At 34.9% G+C, this 23532-nt stretch overlaps 1 protein-coding gene across 1 annotated transcript in view; it reads right to left on the minus strand.

Moving 5' to 3' along the window:
• Nucleotides 1-22784, minus strand: part of LOC140450312 (venom allergen 5-like) — a 42144-nt gene extending 19360 nt beyond the window's left edge. Inside the window, exons 1-2 of the mRNA XM_072543866.1 lie at nt 22616-22784; nt 899-984 (exon numbers count right to left, since the gene is read on the minus strand). The gene's annotated coding sequence lies outside the window, so the exon portion shown is untranslated. The remainder of the gene's footprint in view (nt 1-898; nt 985-22615) is intronic.
• Nucleotides 22785-23532: the final 748 nt, after the last annotated feature.

Consider the following 23532-nt stretch of genomic DNA (forward strand, 5'->3'; position numbering starts at 1 on the left):
TAAAAGCCTATATATATCTGAAAGACAATATTATTCAGTGGAAGAGTTTCTTAACGAATAACTAACAAATTACAGTACGTTTAGGTACAAGCAACAAAGTATTTTTATATATACATATTTGAATATCACATGCAACAGCTTAAACTTATTCGTAAACTAGTTCGTAAGGTTTTATTGTGCAATTTGCAATTTAGTGAAATTTTGCAATGGATTGTATATTTTATTATTGTATGTTTTATTTTGTGATATTGACGATTTATGTAATTTTAGTAAATTTTAATTGTCGGTGTTATTTTTTTGATTTTGTAAGCTTTGTCCATAAAATTGTACAATTTTCAGTGTCAATATGTCTATTCTATTCTGTTCTATTCTATAACATACCTACATATAAAATCAGAGTTTGGTGTTAATTGACAGTAAACTTAATGTAAGACCAAATACTTACCATGTTAAGATAGTATTATGAGGATTTTTTCCTGGTTTTTTCCTTATGATTTACTATTAAATCACTAACAGGCGAATTTTACTGTCATCATTGCATGGTCTTTTAAAGATGAATCACATGCTATTATTTTTTTCTGAGGGATATTCTCAAGTTAAAGTTGATTTCATGTAATCGAATGAACTATCTTACAATAAAGTCGTCCCAGGAACGGAACTCAGCAATATTTTCAATATCATTTTAAAGTCGTCCACTTTAAAATGTATAATAGGTATATGTCTGAATTGTCAATACGAATGAGATAAAATTAAACTATTAGAAGAATTTTTCACCAAGTGACAAAAAACAAAGTTGTTTTAATTTATTAATGTTTTGTATTTTAAGAACGATTTCCGAAGTGAAAATTGAAATAAACTTTATTTCCAATAAAAATAGTAATTGCTATTAGAATTTTACCTTTTACACTTCTTCGTATTCTTCGACTAGATTATATGCCATTTAACCAGTTGGTTTTAGGTTGTAATCACTATTATGGTGGTTTGCTATAAAAAATATACTCATAAGTAGGCCAAAGAAATAAATATTAGACTTACATTTAGTTTATTTTACTTTGGTCGTCTGGTTTCGAGCACTAAACTTTGCTGTTCATACTTGAGTCTTCGGAAAGGTTACTTACATGAGGCCAATGCAAAGAATGTAGTTATATATCTTTTGCAGTTATAAATGTATTATACTATATATTATGTCAAACACAGGGCTGGAAGAGTTCATTCAAACGCTGATGCTTTTTTGACACGGCCATGCAGTGCAAATTGTAATAACTATCTTAAAAGAAAGGAACAACTTTGCCCTGTAAGAGGATGGCAGACGATGTTTAATGATTAATGGTAGCCTCAACAGCTACAAGACGCCCAAGCAGACAATCCTTGTTTAAAACGAGTATTGGATTGGAGTCGTCGAGGTGAGAGACATTCTTGGCAAGATATTAATTAGTGCATGTAGTTCAGAAGTCAAGTCCTACTGAAGCCAATGGAAATACTTGGTACTGGAAGATGATGTTCTACACAGAATTTTTGAGAACGACAATGCTACAGAATATAAGCTTTATTTGATTTTATCTAAAAGTAAAGTGTCAGAAGTATTTCATTAGTTGTATGACAGTGCATCAGATGGACAGTTTGGTATTATTAAGACTCTCAAAAGGTTCGAGAACCGTTTTATTGAGTGAACTGTAAAGACGATATAAGAAAAAGGTTAGTACAAAGTGGATACCCACGAAATAGTACAATGTTGGTAGTCCTATTGAAAAAGTAGTAATCCACATTGCAGGTCCATTTCCAGAAACGGATGATGAACATAAATATGTCCTAGTAGCCATGGATTATTTTATGGAATGGACCAAGACCTATGCCATAGGTACCAAATCCAAAAGCTGCTACCGTTGCAGAGCTACTTGTTAAATAATTCTTCAGCCAATTAGGCGTTCCATTGGAAATCTATTTCGACCAAGGACGAAACTTTGAGTCCATCCTCTTCCAAAAACTCTCTTTGTAAATCAATTGGTTTCGGTAAGACCAGAACGATACCATTGCATGCTCAATTAGATGGACTGGTCGAGAGGATACACCGAACGATGGGTAAATACCTGTACAAAGCTGTATCCGCACATCAAAGAGATTGGGATCAATACATTAATTTATTCCTAATAGCTTACCAAACATCCGTGAATGAAATCACAGGCCAGATACCAACCTGCCTGATGTTAAGTTAATAAGTTCCTTTGCCCTGTGATCTAGAGTCTGGCTGCAGATCTTCTGAAAAACATGTTGGAAGTGAAGAATATATCGACTGCCTTAAGTGAATGAGCAACATTCAGGAACTTGCCAGACAACATATCCTGATAGCTAGCAACAAAATGAAAGATCAGTATAATTTTCGATGCAAGAATGAAAGCCTTTAAGTAGGCCATCTTGTCTGGCTTTATAATGCACAACGCCATCGATACTGGTCTCTTTCATTGCCAAGACAATGTTAAGGTCCATATAAAATTAAAAAAGAAATAAATGACGTAATTCACCGAAGTTGCCTAAAAGTAAACCAAAATTTGTTCACACAAATCGTCCTACACTGGCTCAAATGAAACGGAAGAAGTATGAACCCTTCACCATGGGGTTAACGATGACCGACGACAAAGTTTTAATGACTTTATGTCAAATTACACATAAAGAAAGAGTGCTAGATTTGGTTCACGAAGGTTCACCATCATCTTTTAAATGTTCCAGAAAACGTCTCCATGGCACACGTCTGTTGCCTAAGACCTAGAGGTGACTAAAGGAATCTCGTCCGTATTCAATAATTTCGTTCGCTTGAATGGGTTAAAAAATCAACAGCCTAAAGTTGGAAGAGTACTGAGATTAGAAGATGGTCCTCGATCTTTGCTATATATGGTGACCACAGAAAGTTTTATGTAAACAACGCAAGCTATGAAAACATATGGTGTGCTTTAACTAATTTGAAGAAAATCCTGTGTAATTATGACATCAAGAATTTGGCTTTACCAAAGTAGGCCATGCACTAGAAAATCTGGATTGGTAAATTGTGAAAAGCATAATTGAAGTGATCTTCCGAGATACCGGCGTACGAATTACTGTGTGTTGCACTAACCCAAAGACAGTAGATTGATATTTCTTGTTAGATGGTTAATGTAAAACTAGAGAGTCCTGTAGATCCCGCCATCCTGAACCGTCATATAGAGTTGCTGATTCGGACGTTTATATCTAAGAGGGGAGCAGTGTAACGAAAAAGTTTATCTTCAGCGTATTTCTTATAATGATTGCAATTCGGCCGAAAGATGACGCATATACGAGAATCTTTGCGACGTTTGAAATAGTGACCAAGGTATTTCAGAAAATACGATGAGGCAGGCGTGTGGAATAGTGATCTTGGCATTCTAGTAGTAGGGCGTAGGAAGACCGAAATTCAGAAGCGCAAGTTTGTGCAAAAAAGACTCAGACCCTCATCATACAAAAGCTTTTCGTTCTTACCTCAAAGGAGTCACTGACAAAATCGACAAAATTCTAAAACCAAGAGGAATAAAGACAATATCTACCCCCAACAAAAACTTTCATCTCTTGTCCGATCAAGCAAAGACAACATTCGAAATGAACAACACGGTGTTTATGAAATTCCTTGTGCAGACTACCTCCGATCCTATATATGCCAAACAAATCGTAGAACCCAAAACAGGATTTATGAACATTCCATTTTTGTTCGCAATTCCGACTCAATTTCAGCTTTAGGTCAACACCATCTTCATACAGGCTACAAAATTGATTTTGAAAACTCGGGAACCATAGCCTCCATCCGCTTCTATAGACCAAGAATTATCCGAGAAGCCATAGACATTAAAAAAGGCCAAATTGTCTCAATAAAAGTGATGACGGCATACGGTTACCTTCGACATGGAGACCTCTCATCAAGAAAATACCGTCCGTCACCCGTCAATCAAAATCCTACTGTCACAAATACTCGCGCTAACTCCCGCGCCAATACCCGCGCCAAGCCACGTCACCATCAACGGTATAAATGGCTCTTTCTCTATTCCCAGCACCAGTAACGCATTGATTCGTGATCAGTTTAGTAGTGTCTGTGGGCTCGGGAGACTAAGACCTCGTAAGCCCTGAAGAAGACATCACTTACGCGGTTCAACCCTTCGGTAGGAAACTCTTGCCTTTGTCAAGATTCTAAAATGTACAAGATTAGGAACAAAAAGTTTTTGTAAAATACACTTGAGTGCAAAATAATCGACTCAAAATTATTTTGTCAAAGTACGTCTCCTGTTTCAATCGCAAAACTGTAAATTTAAAAATATTTAGTATACAATCATTAACCTTATTATTGAGTTTTAAAAATTTTTTGTTTTAAGTGAATTGGATCACGCATTACAAATAAATAATGCAACACGTAGAGAGGGAGTCAGAATTTGACTCATTGAAATCGACACGCACCGACTTAACGCGTCGTTTAACATCGTACACATTAATTTCCATAGCAACCCACTAATACATAATACATCAGTCAGTTAAGTTCGCAACTGCATTACAAATGGATACCACGTTCGTCAACGCAACTCAAGCAGTGTCAGTATTGTGGGAAGGCCTGAGCCAGAGGGATTATTGAGGGAAGGCCTGAGCCAGAGGGCCGTAGCAAATCGACTAAATTTAAGCCAATCTGCTGTGTCCCGAGTGTATCGTCCTTACCAAGATACTGTTGATTATAATCAACAAGGAGAAGGCCGTAAATGAATAACAACGGAGAGAGATGATTGATTTCTTGTATCGAAATCTCTGAGAAATCGACATTTAAGTGGTGCTAAACTCAAAGAAGAGCCTAGAGAGGTCCGAGGTGTGGTGACCAGCATTGGGACAGTCAGAAGGAGACTAAAGGCAGCCAACCTGACACCAAAAAGGACAGCTACGGGTCCCAAGCTAACTGCAGCCCAGAAGCAAGGGCGATTAGAATTTGCTCACGAACATCTGGACATCAATGGAGTCAGGTATTATTCTCCGATGAAAGTAGGATCTGCCTACATGACAACGACAAGAGGCGTCGAGTCTATGGATGGTCAGGAGAGCGATTTGTTCAATTTTGTATACGAGAAATTGTCTCATGAAGGCGGTTCTTGTATGTTTTGGGCAGGCAGTTCTATGGATGGGAAAACCGAGTTGATTTTCGTGCCTGGTGGAGGACGTGGAGAAGGTTTAACGGCGGATCGTAACATCAGAGACATTTTGGAGGAACATGTGGTTTCATACGCGGCATTTATTGTTGATGCCTTTGTTTTAATGCACGATAATGCACAATGCCATATCGCACGAGTCACCACCACCTATCTATCTGAGATCGGTATACCTACAATAAATTGGCCTGCGTTAAGCCCGGAAATAAATCCAATAGAGCATGTTTGGGATGAGCTTAAACGAAGGGTCCGGGATAGAAATCATGCACCAAGGAGCATAATAGAATTGAGAGCTGCGCTTAATAATGGATGGGAAGCAATGCCTCAAGAATTTATTAGAAAAGTCATCCGATCCATGCGAAATCGATTGGAAAGTATAAATAGGAGTAGGGGTGGTAATATCAAACACTAAATAATTAAAAAATTCATGTTGCAATTGATGATTTCTCTGTTCATAACGTCTTTCTTGCCTTAGTTCCAATGATGAATATTTAGGAAATTCTGTTTGTATTGCATATTGTTTTTATAATGCGTCTTCCAAATAATGCAATAGCAGTTTTTGTAAGTTCAATAATAAAGTTATTGTTTGCACATTACATTTTTTTATTTTCATACTTCTTACATTGAAACAGAAGGTGTAATCTCAAATATCGCGTTTGAGTCGATTATTTTGCACTCAAGTGTATATAAAAAATAACTTATTGAACCTAAACCCAAGAAATACTAATCTTATATACTAAAACGCTAAGCCCTTTTCTTGTTCACCACTTTACTCAAAAACGATATTATATATATATACAATAGCACTAAAGGCCTTAGAGGCCCATGGCTTAAAAAGTTTGTTCTTTCTTCATTTTCGCTTTTCTTTATGTACTGAGATCTTCTCTGGCTCGATATGTGATTTTTCTCCATTCCTTCTTGTTATTCATTTTTCTTTTCTGGCCTTGTAGTCCAATTTCTTCCATATCTTTTTCTACCTCCTGATTCCATCTATTTTTTGGTCTTCCTTTTCTCTTTTTTAAAGTTATAGTGTAGTTCATTACCCTTTTTGAAGTCCTCGTGTTCGGCATCCTTTCTAGGTGACCTCGCCATTTTAGTCTCTGTGCCTTTATGACTCCTATTATGTTAGGTTGATTATATAATTTCTTTAACTCATCATTTGATCTTCTTATCCATAAACCGTCCCTTATTATTCCTCCATATATCTTCCTCAGGATTTTCCTTTCCCATATCTCCAGTAAATTTTGTTCATTTTTTGTCATTGTCCATGTCTCACTGCAGTACGTTACTATTGGTTGTATAGTTGTTTTGTATAACTGTATTTTTGCCTTTCTTGATAAAAACTTGCTTTTCAACATTCCACTAAGAGCATGTACACTTCTATTGCCTGCCATTATTCTAGCTTGTATTTCTTCTTTAATGTTAGGTTTGCGTGATATTATTGTACCTAGGTATGTAAATCTTTCTACCATTTCGAATTCGTATGATAATCTTTCTTCTACTTCTACTTTAAACTTTTGTCCATCCCTGAACTGATCATCTGTCCACTGCATACATTTTGTTTTAGTTTCATTTATGTAAAGTCCCATTTTCTTTGCTGCTTTTACTATTCTCTGTACTATCTCCTGTAGCTCTTTTTTTCCTCTTGCCAGCAACACTATATCATCCGCAAATGCCAAAACTTGGTGTCTTTTATGATATAGGAGTCCTTCTCTATTGATTTTCGCTTCTCGCATTATTTTTTCTAGGCATAAATTGAAGAGTAATGATGACAAAGGATCGCCCTGCCTTAATCCTTCGTTTACTATAAATTTGTCCGATACATGATTGTTTACTTTGACTCTGTTTTCTGTATTCTCTAAAGTAAGATGTATCATGTTACGCAACTTTCTGCTAACTCCCAGTTCCTCAAGGGTCTCTTTTAATTCCTTCCTTTTTATTCTATCGTATGCTTGCTGGAAGTCGATGAATAGCGCTATCGTTGGTAAGTTGTGTTCATAGCTTTCTGCTTGTAATTCTCTGATTATGAATACTTGGTCCGTTGTGCTTCTCCCTCGTCTAAATCCGCACTGGTATTCGCCTATTATATTTTCAACTTCTTTTTCTAGCTTATCTTTTATGGATTTTGATAGGATTTTATATACGGTATTTAGTAACGCTACTCCTCTGTAATTACTGCATTCTGTTTTGTCTCCTTTTTTGTGTAATGGGCAAATAATGGCTTCCTTCCAATCTTCGGGTATTCGTTCTTTTATCCATATCTCCTTTATGATCTTGTATATCCAATTATTTAGCAGTTTTCCACCATATTTCATCATCTCTGCTGTTATGTTATCGCTTCCAGGGGATTTGTTGTTTTTCAGATTTTTTATGATTTCCTCGATTTGTTCTTTGCTGGGTGAATTATCTTCTATGTCTTCTAAGTGTTCGATTCTTGCTTCTGTTTCCACGCATTCTCTTTGGTTTGACTTATTATTGCCATTTAGTAATTCATCAAAATACTCTTTCCATCTTTCGGCAATTTCTGTTTCCCCGCTTATATTATCTCCTGCTTTGTTTTTGACGAATATGGGTTTTTGTTGGAAACCTTTTTTTTCATTTCTAGCACCTTGGTATAGGTTTTTTATTTTTTTATTTCTGTAATTCTCTTCTATTTCTTTTAGCTTATTTTCTATGTGTTTTCTCTTCTTTTCTCTCAGCACTCTCTTTACTTTTTGTCTTTGCTCCCTATATCTATTCTTTGTCTCTGTTGTTTCTTTCGTGATCATTTCAATCCTTAATGATTTTCTTATTTCTATTTCTTTTTGGCACTCTATGTCGAACCAGTCTTTCCTCTTTTTATTCTCTTGTTTGTTACATTCTTTTGCTGCTTTGTTCATTATTTGCTTTATATTTTCCCATTTGTTCTCAGTTTGCTCTTCTATTTGTATCTTTTTTAGTTCTCTTTCCATTGTTTCCTCGTATATTTCTTGCTCTTTCTTTGTTGCTAATCGAATTGGGTTATGTATACATTTCTTTTTTTTTATTTTGTTTTTGTTTTCTGGTATCAGTTGCTTAATTTTGATGCCCACCATGTAATGATCTGAGTCGGCGTCTGGTCCTCTGTATGTTCTTATCTTCTTTATACATTGCTGTTCTTCTTTTTCGATGAGCACGTGGTCTATTTGGTTTTTAGTCTTTCTATCTGGCGATATCCAAGTTTCCTTGTGTATTTCTTTTCGTTCGAAATATGTGCTCATTATGATCATATTTTTTTCTCTTGCGAAATCTATCAGGAATTGTCCGTTCTCATTAGTTTCATTGTGTTTACTACATTTTCCTATTGTCGGTCTAAATACTTCTTCCTTCCCTATTTTGGCATTTGCGTCGCCTAGAATAATTTTCATATCATATCTGGGTATATTTTCGATTGTTCTGTTTAATTCATTGTAGAAAAATTCTTTGACATCATTATCTTTTTCTTCTGAAGGCGCGTGAATATTTATGAGGGTGATTTTTTGGTATTTTCCCTTGAACCTGATACTACATATGCGGTCTGACACTGGTTTAAACTCTACTAGTGCTTCTTTTAGCTCTTTTCTTATCATAAAACCTGTGCCTAACGTTCGATTCTTTCCACCGCTGTTAAAAAACATTGTATCTTCTATTTCTAATATATCATTTCCCAGTTGTTTCGTCTCCTGTAAAGCTACTATGTCAAAATGGAACTTTTCGATTTCTCTCGCTAAGTGTTTAAGTTTGCCTTCTCCATATGTGCCTCTTACATTCCATGTTCCCAAAAGTAAGTGTTCTTTTCGTAATGTTTTCTTGTGTTCTTGTGTCTAAAACGATATTAGATAATTAAAATATTTTTTCGGAATATTATTAGTATTACGTATGAGATTGTCAAGATATACTTTTGGTACAAAAATTCACTTCCGGTTTTGAGATGACCGGAAGTTAAAATTTACTTTAAGTTTTAGACCCCACAATGTATATATGGATCGAAAGGTCTCGTCGAGACGAATCTAAATATGTACTTTTGGTTGGGATCCGACACCGGAAGTGACCCGAAACGCGCATAAAACGTCAAGATAGAGCAAATCTGACACCGGATTCGTGATCAGCATGCAAAATTAACTGCTAAATGATATCCATGTCGACATTTGATGAACTAAAAATTGCATTCCGGTTGTGAGGTCGACTTCCGGTTTCGTTTTTATTAGTCAAATCAATAGAGAATTCAACGTAGAGTTCAAAAATATAATTTTTACTTAATTTTTCTCGCAAAATAAAAATTTCATTTAAAAAACTCGATGTCGAGTTGGTCCGCTAGTTTTATATTAAACCTTGTATGGTTCAAGAACAGAAATGATTCACCCTGTAACATTTCATGCGTATGTGAATTATGGAGAGACTTTTATTCTCTATCGATAGTAGTTAGGAATGTGGGTAATAAACAAATGAACTAATGAAAAACAACGGCAATATTTCATACTTTAAGTAGGTCGAAACTAACGGCCCAAGAAAGCAGTCAATGTTACTGATAACGATAAGATTACAATTTTAAATTAGATATCGATTATCGGAAAGCAACAATTAATTTATATAATGTAGGAATGTTTGTTAAAATTAGTAGAGTTAATTTTTGTACCAGTCGCAAAACACAAAAATCCATTCATGGAGTTTTTGGATATTGATCGCATTTGGTAATTCGAAAAGCTATTTTGAAAAGCTAATTAGATAAGTTTAAATGAATACAATATAATAATAAGTTTGAATTTAAGAACACGGAAAGTTAACTAATTGGTTAACAATACAGATATACGAATTTATACATAAACTTGCGTGCATAGAAATTGGCCCAGTTTAAACTTTTGACTTGATTTATATTTTCTTCTGAAACTTATTACTTGGATCAAAAAAATTAATATACTGTTTAAGAAATAATCTAGTACGCTTTAGTATGAGTAGAAATTGGTCTTATATTGCTTATTATTTATATGCGTAGCAACCAATTAACATAGAAAAGTGTTTATTTGATATTTATAACGATAATAGGAAATTTTTTCAATAATAACAAAAAAATTGCATATTGTTCGTTTTTTTTTTTAATTAATTAGTGTTCAAGAATATTACAACAGAAAAAGCCGCCCAAGTTATTGCAGTAATAGAAAATGCCAGCCAGCGAGCTGTAAAACTTAATATGACACACGACGCAGTTCGAAGAGTGTTTCAACGTTATGAGGAAACTGGATCCTTTGTTGAGTGAAAAATCGTCACCTTAATGCCGTTCAAGTGTAACAACAGCTTCGTGAAGTAAGAGAAGTGGTTCTTAGTCAGTGGACAAAAAGACGAAGACTAGAGAACAATAATCTAACTCCTCGAGTATCTGCGATTGGCCAAAAGCTTACTGCAGCTCATCTTTAAGCACGTCTTTGTTTTGCACTTGCAAATGCATGCAGTGATTATCAGACAATAAGTCTAATGAGTCACATTTTGAAGATCTTCCTGCGAATAATGCATAGCAGAATATATACGATATAAGATGAGAGAATTAGCAATACTTATTTCGGAGTTAGGAGTGGCTTGAGTACTAGCGAAGCCTTGTTTAGTATCCAAGTTCTGATCCAGAGATGCAGAGATATAAATCAAAATCAGATCGAATTTTTTAGGGCAGTCAACTGTTAGGAAACCAATCTCTATAGGAAACAAAGCTAATCTCTATAGGAAACAAGTAGCCAAGATTCGAGTAGACAATCAATTATCCGATGAAGTCCCAATACAAAGAGGAGTACGACAAGATTGCATACTCTCGCCTTTGCTGTTTAATGCGTACTCTGAACATCTATTTCGAGAAGCTTTAGGAGAAACGACTGATGGCGTGATTGTTAACGGTGAAGTAATAAATAATCTAAGATATGCAGACGACACTGTCCTTGTTGCGGATAGTGCTGAAGGATTACAAAGACTGATAGATCACGTAGTTAACATCGGTAGAAAATATGGAATGAAACTTAATAATAAGAAGACGAAAATTATGATCATAAGCAAAAACCAAGATACAGATGTAAAGTTTATGGCAGACAATGAGGTATTGGATAGAACAGAAAAAATAACATACCTAGGATGCAACATCACAGACAGCTGGGATCACTCATACGAGATTAAAGTATTGTTCTTGTGGTGCTATCGTTGCATGCTCAGAATATCATATGTACATCATATAACTAACGACGCAGTAATGCAACGTTTACAAAAAGAACCTGAAGTCTTGAAATCCATTAAAGAAAGAAAGTTAGCATACTTCGGACATATAGTGAGAAATGAAAATAAATACAGAATCCTACTATTGATATTAGAAGGGAAAATATAAGAAAATAGAGGACCAGGACGCCGCCGAATATCCTGGCTCAAGAATTTGAGATAGTGGGTATGACCACCATAGACCTATTTCGAACAGATGCTAATAAAATACAAAATGCCATTATGGTAGATAATATCCATAGAGGATAGGCACTAGCAGAAGAAGAAGTCAACTGTTGGGCGACACCTGTATTGATGAAAGCAAAACATTTTTTGCTTCTAGTACATTCTCTCTTTTTAACTCTCTTTTTAATCCATCAATTTTTGCTTTAAGTAAATATTCCATCTTATAAATGTCTTTATTATTTTCTTGTCCACAAAAAACAGTGGTAGTGTTTTTTTTAGTTTTTTGTCGTATACCTATTCATTATTTGTAGAACGATATGTCCTCAAATTTGTACTTCTTTTTTAAATTCTTGCCTATCCACTGCGGGATGAATATGACGAATCACTACTCTAAAGAATTTGTATTGTTTCTTGCGATATGTACATCTTCTGATTAAATGTTAGTCTTTGGCTATAGTGTTTATTAGTTCGTTTAATGGTTGTATTGTATATTTGAACACCAGCAATTATTATCGGTGGGGGTTTCTCTTCCTATTTTTTTGCCTCTTCAATCTGTGTTTTTTCATTAAATACATTAAATTTATTTGCTGTTGGTGTGTTTAGCCAGTAGTTATCCATTTTGATTTGTTCAAGTTTGAGATGTTGTTCCGAACTATTTCTCGCACGTTTTTGATTTTGTTTACCATTCTTCAACATTTGTCTTAGATGTGTTTGGTGGGTGATATTGCCGTAATGTACTTTGGACTAAATAGTGGTATTGTGATTGAGGTAACCACTTTTACTGATTTGGCTGGCTTGAAGTGAAATTTTGCTGGATTTGTGATGCAGGATGTGGTCCCATTTGTATTTGTTGTGGAAAATATTCTATTTGTTTAACTGGAGAGTATTGATTGAGATTGGTTTGGCTCGGAGTTAGACATTGAGAGTATGGAAATTGATGTGGATACTGATTATATCCGTTCCACATGTTGAATTAAACATAAATATTAATATTAGGTGTTACCTTTGATTTCTGGATTCCAAATAAACTCACAGCATATTTTTGACACAATCACCCTCACTAATACTAGTCTATTCTATTTTTTATTATTTAATTTGTTTTAAAATAATTAAAAAGTTAGATTTAAAATCTAAGTATCTGTTTCGTATCACAACACCAGATTTATGTTTATCAATTCAAATCCATTAAGGCATCATCTTGGCTGATTGACTGATTGGCTGCTTTCACTACTGAGGAGCACTGGATGGGCGAATGGAATCCAGATATCAGAAATGCTAATCTCGTAGAAAACCCTACAATTAAACCAGACGGCTTTTCTCTTCCTCGTCGTGAATGGTGCAACCTTAATAGAATACGTGTTGGTCATGGAGTTTGTAACAAGTATCTGAACCAGCGGGGTATAAATGCCAGTCCGGGATGTGACAAATACAGCGCTGTTGAACAAACAATTAACCACATCGTCTTCGAGTGCCCAGCCACCAAGTTCGTTGGCAGTCTTCAAGAAATCCACCAACTCACTCCCAAGGCAAGAGATTGGCTTCGAGTCTGTAACCTTCGACTTTAATAATTTTTATTTTATATGTTCTGTGTTTGTGTTTTCTTATTTATTATTGTTAGTATCATTATTTTTTTAATGTAAAACTGCAATGTGTAAAGTTCATACTAATATATATATAAGGCATCATTAGGTTCTTCAAGGGAAGCAAGATAAATTGAAAAACATCAAAAAAATTTCAATACAAAAGATGATGTCTAGAGACTCAAAACGACATGGAAACAACCCCGACCCCGCCCAGTAGCATGTGCACAACTGCACGGGACCTATCACAAGAAGAGCTACAAGTAATTTAAGAACAACATACAGCGGCCTAGAATCATTAGGATGATAAGATATTGATTGATAATTTTTCAATTTTACACATTAGAATAGAAAATCCGAGTGGTTGGAACTATACCATAGCTGTAAAAAAACTTACACTCAACCAAAAGCTTCTGATGTATGACGATATATTTTTATTAAAATTGTAAACATTATCCAAAACGTTTTTTGATCCAGTCGGACCATCAGTGAAACATGTTAAGAGTAATTGGAACCAGCCACTCATCTAGGTATAAAAACTTTTGACAGATCTAGGTATAAAAACAGAATGGAAAATGGTCCACAGATTTAACATAAGTGAAAAAGAATTTAATATGATAATCTCAACTTAGAAAACTAAAACAATAGTAATCAGCAAAAAACCAACCGGATGTAAAATAGAAATCGATGGCATCAGTATTGAACAAGTAATGGAAATAAAATACCCTAGAATTACACTGTCCAGCTATGGAAACCTGGATAAAGAAGTGAGAGATCAACTACTAAAAGCAAATAGACTGATGGGATGCCTTAATAACACTATATGGCGAAACAGACACAATAACACTGAGGTAAAGTTAAGAATTTATGAAGCCGGTGTAAGACCAATAATAACATATGCCTCAGAAACAAGACCCGACACAGCCACAACACAAAGGCTACTGAAAACGTCAGAGATGAGAGTACTGAAAAGAAGTACAGGAAATACGCTGAAAGATGAAAGAGAAGTGAAGACATTAGAAGAAAATGTAACATACAGTGTATAAATGAATGGACACTAACTAGAAAAAAAGAATGGAATAACCACATAAACAGAATCGGGGAGACCCATGTTGTCAAAATAGCAAGCGATAAGTCACCAATCAGCAGAAGAAGTATCGAACGACCGCGGAAAAGAGGGAGTGATAACCTTCCATAGAGGTATTAATCCGCCAATGAACAAGCAGAATTGCTTAAAAAGAGGAAGAAGAAGAAGAAAAATCTTAAGTTTAAAGAAAAATATATTATATTTTTAAAATGTAGTGACACGAGGTTGATGTTATAGGATACCACTTTAAGGGAACATATTTATCCCTGCTCGAAATTGGACAACCTTGATACCACCCAACTAATTAGTAGATGTTTAAGCATTTTTATGTACTATCTAAAGGTTATTTGATTACGTAAACCATCAAGAGATGATCGAGATTCTAAGATCGGTTACCACGGATTTCTAATGGCCCCAAAAGAGCAACAGTCCAAATAGACCAAACAACATCAGAAGTTATGCACATTAAGTAGGGAGGAAGACAAGGCTGTGTCCTATAATCTAACTCCCATATTATATTTCCCACTCCTGTTTAATCTTTACTAAGAGTATATTTAGGGAAGCATTAAAATAGGCTCCATCGTACATCAAAACTAATATGGCCTAAATCTTGTCATCTTGGTATTATTTATACTCTAAAGCCAGACAACTTAGAACTAAATGTGAATATAAACCTTTTTAATAGATACTGCGAGAAAGAAAGTGCGTCTTTGTTTCTAATACAAAATTGGTTACTCGGCAGAAAAAATATATACGTTTTATATTAAAAATATAGACTGAACACAGCAAAATTAATTATATGGAAATTATATGAAAATTTGACGCAATAAAAACAGTCTACGAATTAGTATAGGCATATCGCGGTACAGCATACCAAAAATGTAAGGGCGGTTATCAGGACTTAGCGACAGATTAAATACAAAAACAAACATTTTTTTTAATTAACACGTGAAGACGTCAAGTCTCCAAGTTCAGATATCTTGGAAGCTAGATAACTGAGAATCTTGGCCGAGACACATATACGTAGAAAAATTGAACAGAAGCAACATTTATGAATATGAGAACTCTGCTTAGCAATAGGAGTCTTAATTTAACCATACGGTACCTTTTTGTGAAATGCTAGATTTACTCATTGCTGATGTATGAAATGGAGACTTGGACAGTAAAAGGAAACGTTAAGAACCGTCCTGAGGCCTTCGAGGTGTTCAGGAGAATCCTTAACATATCCTGGATGATTATCATATAACCACGTAGCCACTGAAGTATTACGCCGAATAGCGAGAAGAAGATACTGCTGCCAATAGTGAAGCAATGGATGATATTTAGGAATTCCAAGTATCAATTTTTAAAATTGATTAAGTAGGGAGGGGAGATTGCAGGAAAAAGAGGTATCGACAAAAAGAAATATTCATGGCTAAAGAATATAAGGGAATAAACAAACCTCTACGTCCACGTTCTTTTCATTTTCAGAACACAAAATCCAAACGAATATGACTGAATTGTCGCCAACATTTAGTATATGAATAAGGCACCTTAACAAAAAGAAACTAATTTACATTTTATGTTATATTATATTGGAAGTTTGTCAGCGTGGTCATATTTGGTCATATTTAAAATCTTGTACAAAACTGGCACAAGAAGATGTAAACTCTTCTGTTTTTGAGTAGTCCTGTATATCGACCGTTGTAATCTTCTGCCATAAAAACTATGCTATTATGCATTTTCAAACAAAGTACCTATTAATATATTTTGTGTAGGTATTGTTTTAAAGTACGATTGAAGTACAGGTAGTTAAAAAGAGTCTACCAATATAACTTCTTGGAATTGAATAATGAAAATTACCTGGATGGAAATTTTTTCCTACTGTTTTATAGGATCGGTAATATATTAAGTCGTTAAAATACGAAGAGAATTGGCTTCTCCAGATAAGTAGATAATAAATTACGAAACGTAATGAACATTCTGCGATTTACAGGGTTGCCGTTATGTATTATCAATTACACTTTACTTTTATGCTTCAAATAACCATCTAGGAGGCACATCTGTTTTCAGATTAAAAAATTTTTAACATAATACAGGGTGAGTCATTAGGAACTGTAGATACTCTTAACTCGTATGGAGGCCCCTATGGGGGATACCAAATGACCATTAAGAAGTTCTCATTATTTAATAATATACAGGGTGAATTGTGAAGTTTGACTGAAATTTCTAATTGTTATAACTTTTGGAACGGTAAGTTCGATATGTTTCATATTCTTGTCAAACATTACACTACTCAATGATCCCTTCAATACACAAAATAAAAGATGGACCTTCAGCCTCCTCAAAAAAAAGTTATACGTTTTTTTTTGAAAAAAGCATTTGTAGGTTCTGTACACTCAACCTACGGGCCTATAAAAATATAAAAATTAGGCTTATTTTTTAATCACATAAAAAGTAAAAATATGAGAAAAGTGATTAAAGTTGTGTCGATGTCAAAAAACATGATTCACCCCGCCAAATTCTTAAAACTGTAAAAAACAGGGTATTTGGGGGGGGGGGGTATAAGGCGTTTCGCCCAATTTTTGAATATCTTAAAGACCTCATATAATTTAAAAAATATATAAATTATTAAAATAATCTTGATTTGGTCTATTTTGAAGTATATAAAATTGAGAAAATTCCCCAAAACTCCTAAAAAACAGTTTTGTGGATTTTTAAAATGGCGCACCATACGCAAAATTCTGAAGAAAATCAGAGATACAATTTTTGATCCAATACACAAAATAAAAAAAAAATGGATCTGCAGCCACCTCCCTCCAAAAAAACGCTTTTTTTGAAAAAAATGCATTTTAGGTTATCTACACCTAACCTACGAGTCTATAAAAAGTAGACAAGTTTTATAAAAGCCTCAGTTACGCGTGTGAATTTTTTGAAATTGTTAAAATGATTGCATCCTTCCTTAAAAAAAAATTTAAAAAAGTTTTGACGTTTTTGTAATTAGGGAGTTGTAGTGGTGGTAGCGGGCTAAAAAAAATGAAAAAATTAAATTCTGAGAGTGAGGACATTTTGCCCATCTCAACCCATTTGGTCCCACTGTATGTACTCCACGTGTATGTTCGATTCTATTAGGAAGTGTTTTACTAGATTTTCACAAGTTATACCCTAGGTGGCGCTCTTCTTCCTAATTTTTGCCGCAGTAATTATAAGCTAACCTCCATATTTCTGTTGGACCATTGAAGTGTTTGTTATTTTGATACTATTTATTATTTTTTTAACTTTTATTGTTGTAAGGGTAAGTACTAGTAAAGTTTATTTATTCAGTATAAGATTTTTTTTATTATTGTTATTTTTATGTTACAAAATTGACCTGTACTAATCTGAGTACATTGCTAAGCGTTTGTGCCCTCCAATTAAAAAACTGGCAGGACCCTGCTCTACCTGGCCTTTCGGCTATACGACCGTTAACGAAGCCACTGCCCCTACTAGTCCGACACCAAAATGAAGGTGCCACGCCACGTATACCAGAAACGTTTCGTGGGGCTTCACCTTCCCCGTAGTACCTGTGTTGCGATTACCGCACCTACCCGTTATCCCACCCACGGACGGATAGGTGAAGCAGGCAGAGGAATTTCCACCTCACACGTAGACAGGTCGCCGCCGAGGATCTCTCCTCTACCACTCTTGAATCTCCTTGAAAAACAACTCCTACTGCATCGCTAGAAGTCCTGTTGAATCTACCACCACTTCATATCTTTATACAGGGCGAAGCCAGATCCGTGATGCACAGATTAATCCATAGTCAGCGACATATAAGCCAGATGCATGGTACTGACAACAGAAAGCTAATCGAGGAGCTAAAAGCCGATATTGTGATGGGGAAACCTATCGATGCAACAGTTACGAGATATAGCTTTAACAATAAGTTCACAATTAAGATACCAGGCAGGGAAGACTGAAATAAAGGTGTACCCATACAAGCTGCTGCTACCTGGTACACGGATGGCTCAAAAAGATTGGAGGGTAAGTCTATCTAAGGATGTGACAGTTTTCCAGGCGGAAATAACTGCAATCCATCACTGCCTGAAAGAAATAGAAAGGCAGGAAAGAACGTTCTGTTCAGTTGCCATCTTCACAGATAGTCAGGCAGCGCTTAAGGCACTCAATTCTGTAGAGGTCAATTCTAAGCTAGTATGGGATTGCGTGTGTGCCCTAAATAAACTAGGAGACCGTAGCAAGGTTACGGTAGCCTGGGTACAAACAAGGCTCATCATTGCCATTCATTGGACCGGAACCCTTCTGCGGAGTTGCTAAATCAGTAACAAGAACGGCTACAAGGAAGTGGGTAGCTCACAAGTCTCTGGAATGGTGGAGGAATTCACCAGGACAAAGACAGGCGAAACAGTTCATTACAGAACAGTCGCCAAAATTTACGGCAGACCTAATAAGCAAAGACAGGAAAACAGTCAAGGTCATAGTAGGTCTTCTAACAGGGCACTGTAAGCTGAATAGGCACTTGAAGCTGATGGGATTATCAGATGATGACCTGTGCAGATTCTGTCACCTCGAAGAAGAAACAGCAGAGCACATTTTATGTCAGTGTGACAGTCTGGCAAATGTGCGGTTCTTTGCATTAGGAGAAGAAAATCCACCGGCAAATAGCTACATGGAAGGTACAGTCTCGAAGCAACTAGACTTTATAAAAAGGGTCAGGCTAGAGAATGTTATCTAGGACTAGAGGACCACAATAGATCTGAAAAGGTCGCAGTGGAATTTGCCGAAAGGCCACTTCTCTTAATCTAATCTGAATCTCCTGACGGGTACGTGCCGGGGCACCCACACCTCGCTTGACACAAGGCCAAGAGAGGTATGTACGGGCGCAGCTCGTTCAACCTCGCCAGGTTCTCTTGGAATGAGAGTATAGTAGTCCCACGAGAGTCTCGTCTCGGATACTAAGAATGTAGACTGGTGACCGTATCGCCTAAGCGACTGTGTGCGTTTCTACAAACCCTACACCTCAAGCGACGGCTCTCCACCTCTCAATTCCTACCCATTAGTCGCCTCTTACGACAGGCAGGGCCTTCTGACCTCGGCCGTATTCTTATCTCCACGAGCCGAACGGAGCTAATCTGAGTACAGTGGGTGTGTATGAAATAAAAATGATTATTTGGTTTTTTATTGTTTCAGGTTCAATATTGGTATTGGAATGGATTTTCAAGAATTGCCGCCTATTAGTCCCATTGGGTTTTATGGATAACGTTATAGAACTCTTGCTTTAGCTTCAGATAACCTAGCGAGTTCCACTTATGAAGATGTATCGGTGGTAGTTATTCTTCCTGAGACTGACTATCAAACTGACAATGAGGACATAGATGAGGATGATCTTCAGACTTAAAGCTTTCTGAATGACGTTCCCGGAGAAATAGAAGTTCATTACATGAGTAATGACTCTGATAACGACGAAGAAGACAATCTTTCTCTTGCCATTAGAAGACAAAATTTACTAAAGGGTCAAAATAAAACCAAGAAATCTGACTGGACGAAAGAAATTACTGATATTAGTATGACATCTACAACAGGTTACGAGGGTCGTCTGGATAATATGAAAGAACAAATCCGAGGTAAATCTCCTATAGAAATATTTGAGAAAAGTTTTCGACAATGAAATTATTGAATATATTACACAGCAGACAAATTTATATGTCGCTCAAAATAATAATCATCAATTTCATGTAACGCAGGAAGATATAAATATATTTCTGGCTATTTTACTTTTTACTAGATACCATAGATTGCCACGAGATTGCAACTGTTCAGGTTCCCCTTGTGACTAATGCAATTTCAAGGAACCGTTTCCAAGAAACTAAAAAATACCTACATTTGGCAGATAATTCGCAAATTGATACAAGGGACAGAATGTATAAAGTGAGGCTTCTCATAAACAAACTAAATAAAAAATTTCAAGAATTTGGCATATTTCACTTATCAATTGATAAAGCGATGATAAAGTATTTTGGGTATCACTCATCTAAACAGTTCATAAGGGGAAAGCTAGTAAGATTTGTGTAAAAAGACTGGATGCTTTGTAGTTAAACTGGATATTGCTACAATTTTAACACATATTGTGGAGCATCATTGGATAAATCAAAAGTCGCGGCGTTGCCTTTAGGATCACAAGTTGTTCTAAAAATGCTTGATGTCGTTGATGTACCTACTGACCATGAAGTATTTTTTGACAATTATTTTACTAGTTACAAATTGATAAAAACTTTAAAAGAGAACGGCTTTAGGGCAATAGGCACAGCAAGAGAAAATCGTATAAAAAACTGTCCTTTATTACCTTCCGTTGTAATGAAAAAGAAGAATCATGGATATTTCGCATATCGCTTTGACAAAAAAAGTCTACTACTTTTTGTAAAATGGAAGGACAACAATGTGGTCACAATGGCATCAAATTACAATAGTATTGCACCACTTTCAAAAGTGAATCGTTGGTGTGCTGCTGCCAAACGATTGAAATTGATGTACCCAACCAAAACATTCTTCATCATACAATACTACTTTAATGGGTGGTGTTGATCTTTGACCAATCGGTTGATAACTACCGAGTCAGTATACAAGGTAAAAAATGGTGGTGGCCCATTTTTACCCACATGCTCAACTCAGCTCTTGTTAACTCGTGGAGGTTACAAATATTTGCTGAAAATAATGAAATGGATCTTTTGACTTTTCAACGAGATGTAGTACGTTATTACTTAAGAAGTTTTGAGAAATCTACTTATTCTAGAAAACCACTAGCAGGATCTGTACCAATTAGTCTAAAAATGGATGGAAGCGGTCACTTTCCAAAGAAAATAGACAAACAACTTCGATGTCGCTTATGCCATCAAAGAGTACGTTGAATGTGTATAGTGTGAAGTTACTCTGTGTATTGAACGTGATTGTTTTGTACAATTTCATACTAGTTAGATTATAATACAGGATATACCCAAGTATGTGCCTATATTGTAATAAAATAAAATATTTTTATTTTTACACAATGTTTTATATTTTTGACTCCCGATCAGCCCATTGTACTCGTATGAGTACACCTACTTTTTGCTAAAAATTTAATTTTTTATGTCAAATAACAATGAGTTGTTACTATTTAACCCAGATAAAACAAGGACATTCAAAAAAATCTTGTATTATCGAAAAAAAATGTCGTGAGATCAAATGGGTTAACGGGGAATGCTCTTTATTACAGAAATTATTTCTGAAATATATGAGGTATTGCTTGTCAAATTTAATGTGATACTTAGCCGATTTGAAATTAGGCTCCGCCCACGATGCGCATTCGACCACAACACAATTCGTCCTTATTATTATTTCTTGGCCCTTCGAAGTTCAAGGTACTTGTATAGTCTGCGACAAAGTTTTTTTTATTTTACTTATGTTTAAAGTTACTGTGTGTTGAAGAAATATCGTATTACAATAGATTTGACTTTTTAAATAATTATTGTTAAGTATTTTAAATTATAAACATGGATTTTCATTCAAAATTAGAAGGCAAAGTCTTGTCTGGACAAACGAGGGAGGTAATAGCAAATGTAATTATTTTTATGCAGAGAGAAGCGATGCAAAATCCGCATGTTAAAGATTTTAAAAAAGTTCAAGAGCGTGCTTCCTTAGCAACGGGAATAAGTATAGCCACTATAAAACGGATCTCTCGTAAAATAAAAATACAGAAGAAGGTGCTTCTACATCATTTTCGACGCCTAACAAAAGAATGAGATCTGCCCCAAAATCCAACTTGGGCGATTTTGACAAAGGTTTACTTCGGCGTATAATAATAAATTATTATGTCACGGAAAAACGAGTTCTTACATTGCGACATATAACAAAAAAAAAATAATGAAGACAATATTTATACAGGGTCGCATGAAACTTTGAGAAAAGTGATGAGAGATATGGGATTTCGATGGAAGAAAGCGATCAATAACAGGAAAATCCTAATGGAAAACCCGATATACAAGTGCTCCGACTAGGCGAAGAGACAATGCGCATTATGTATCTCTTTTCCTCCGAATGCGTTCTCACTTAATTTTCTACGCAACTGGACAAATTTGTCAAGTATCACCTTAAATTTGACAAGCTGTACCAAAAGATATTTTTAAATTAATAATAAAAACAATTTAATTAATTTTTATAATTTTTAAATTTTAATCTTATCTATAGCAAACAACATTACCTAACTCTACCTGTCTTTATTTTCCGAATGCCTTGGCATTATTTAAATTGCAGTTTGTTATACAGATATATATATATATATATATATATATATATATATATATATATATATATATATATATATAAAGAGGGTAAATGAATATGCTTACTTTTATTTTTGTACGTTATTTAAGAAGTTGAAAATATCTGAATGTTTTATTAGAATTATATATCCTTTTTTTTCCTGGAATTATGAGTAAATTTTATATTGAAACTACTTCAAGAATAAGTACCTAAAATAAATAAAACAATCACTATTACTACAAACGACAACGTTCTTCGCGGGGTAATGTTAAATACTATATAGGGTTAAAAATTTCATTGCTGCGTGTCAGAAAGGTAGGGCTCCTATTTATAATTTTTTTGGCATAAATTTGTAATTTATAGTGACATAATAAGAAATATGTAATAATTTTAGGGTTGTTTATCATGCTACAGTTGGTTAAGCTTTATTATCATTTTTTGTATTATTTTAATAGTATAATAAATTTGTTGCGTCAACAAAATAATTTGCGTATGTTTCCTTTTAGAGTTTAAAACTTAAAAATGTATTATTGAACAGCATTTAAGAAGCTGTTTTATACTTTTATAAAAACAATTTGAATCCATACTAAATCAACACCTAATAATCTAGTAAAATTAATAAAATCTCAGTATACACTGAACGGCAAAAAGTTGGCCACACTATAAATTTCCGAAAATAAAAATTCATTGGAAGTTTTATGCATTGTTTCATATTTCCTCTCAATTTAAATCTTTATTGCGATCATGTATGCTTGTTTTTGACAGTTTTGACGTTTATGTTGTTGTTTTCTATAGTCGCTGTTTATCTCCTAAGTTGAAAACATTTAATTAAACAGTAATTTAGCTTTTCAAACGTGGATTTCAACTAAGTGAATAATTAAGATATGGTGTTATCTACAGTAGAGGTTGCTCGAATTATTGCATTGCTACAATACGGAAGAAGTAAAGTTTATGTATCCGTAACTTTAAGGTATTCCGAGAACTATAGCAAGAAGAGCTTTCC

This window comes from Diabrotica undecimpunctata, chromosome 9 (assembly GCF_040954645.1).
Source record: "Diabrotica undecimpunctata isolate CICGRU chromosome 9, icDiaUnde3, whole genome shotgun sequence".
In the NCBI taxonomy this organism is placed as follows: domain Eukaryota; kingdom Metazoa; phylum Arthropoda; class Insecta; order Coleoptera; family Chrysomelidae; genus Diabrotica; species Diabrotica undecimpunctata.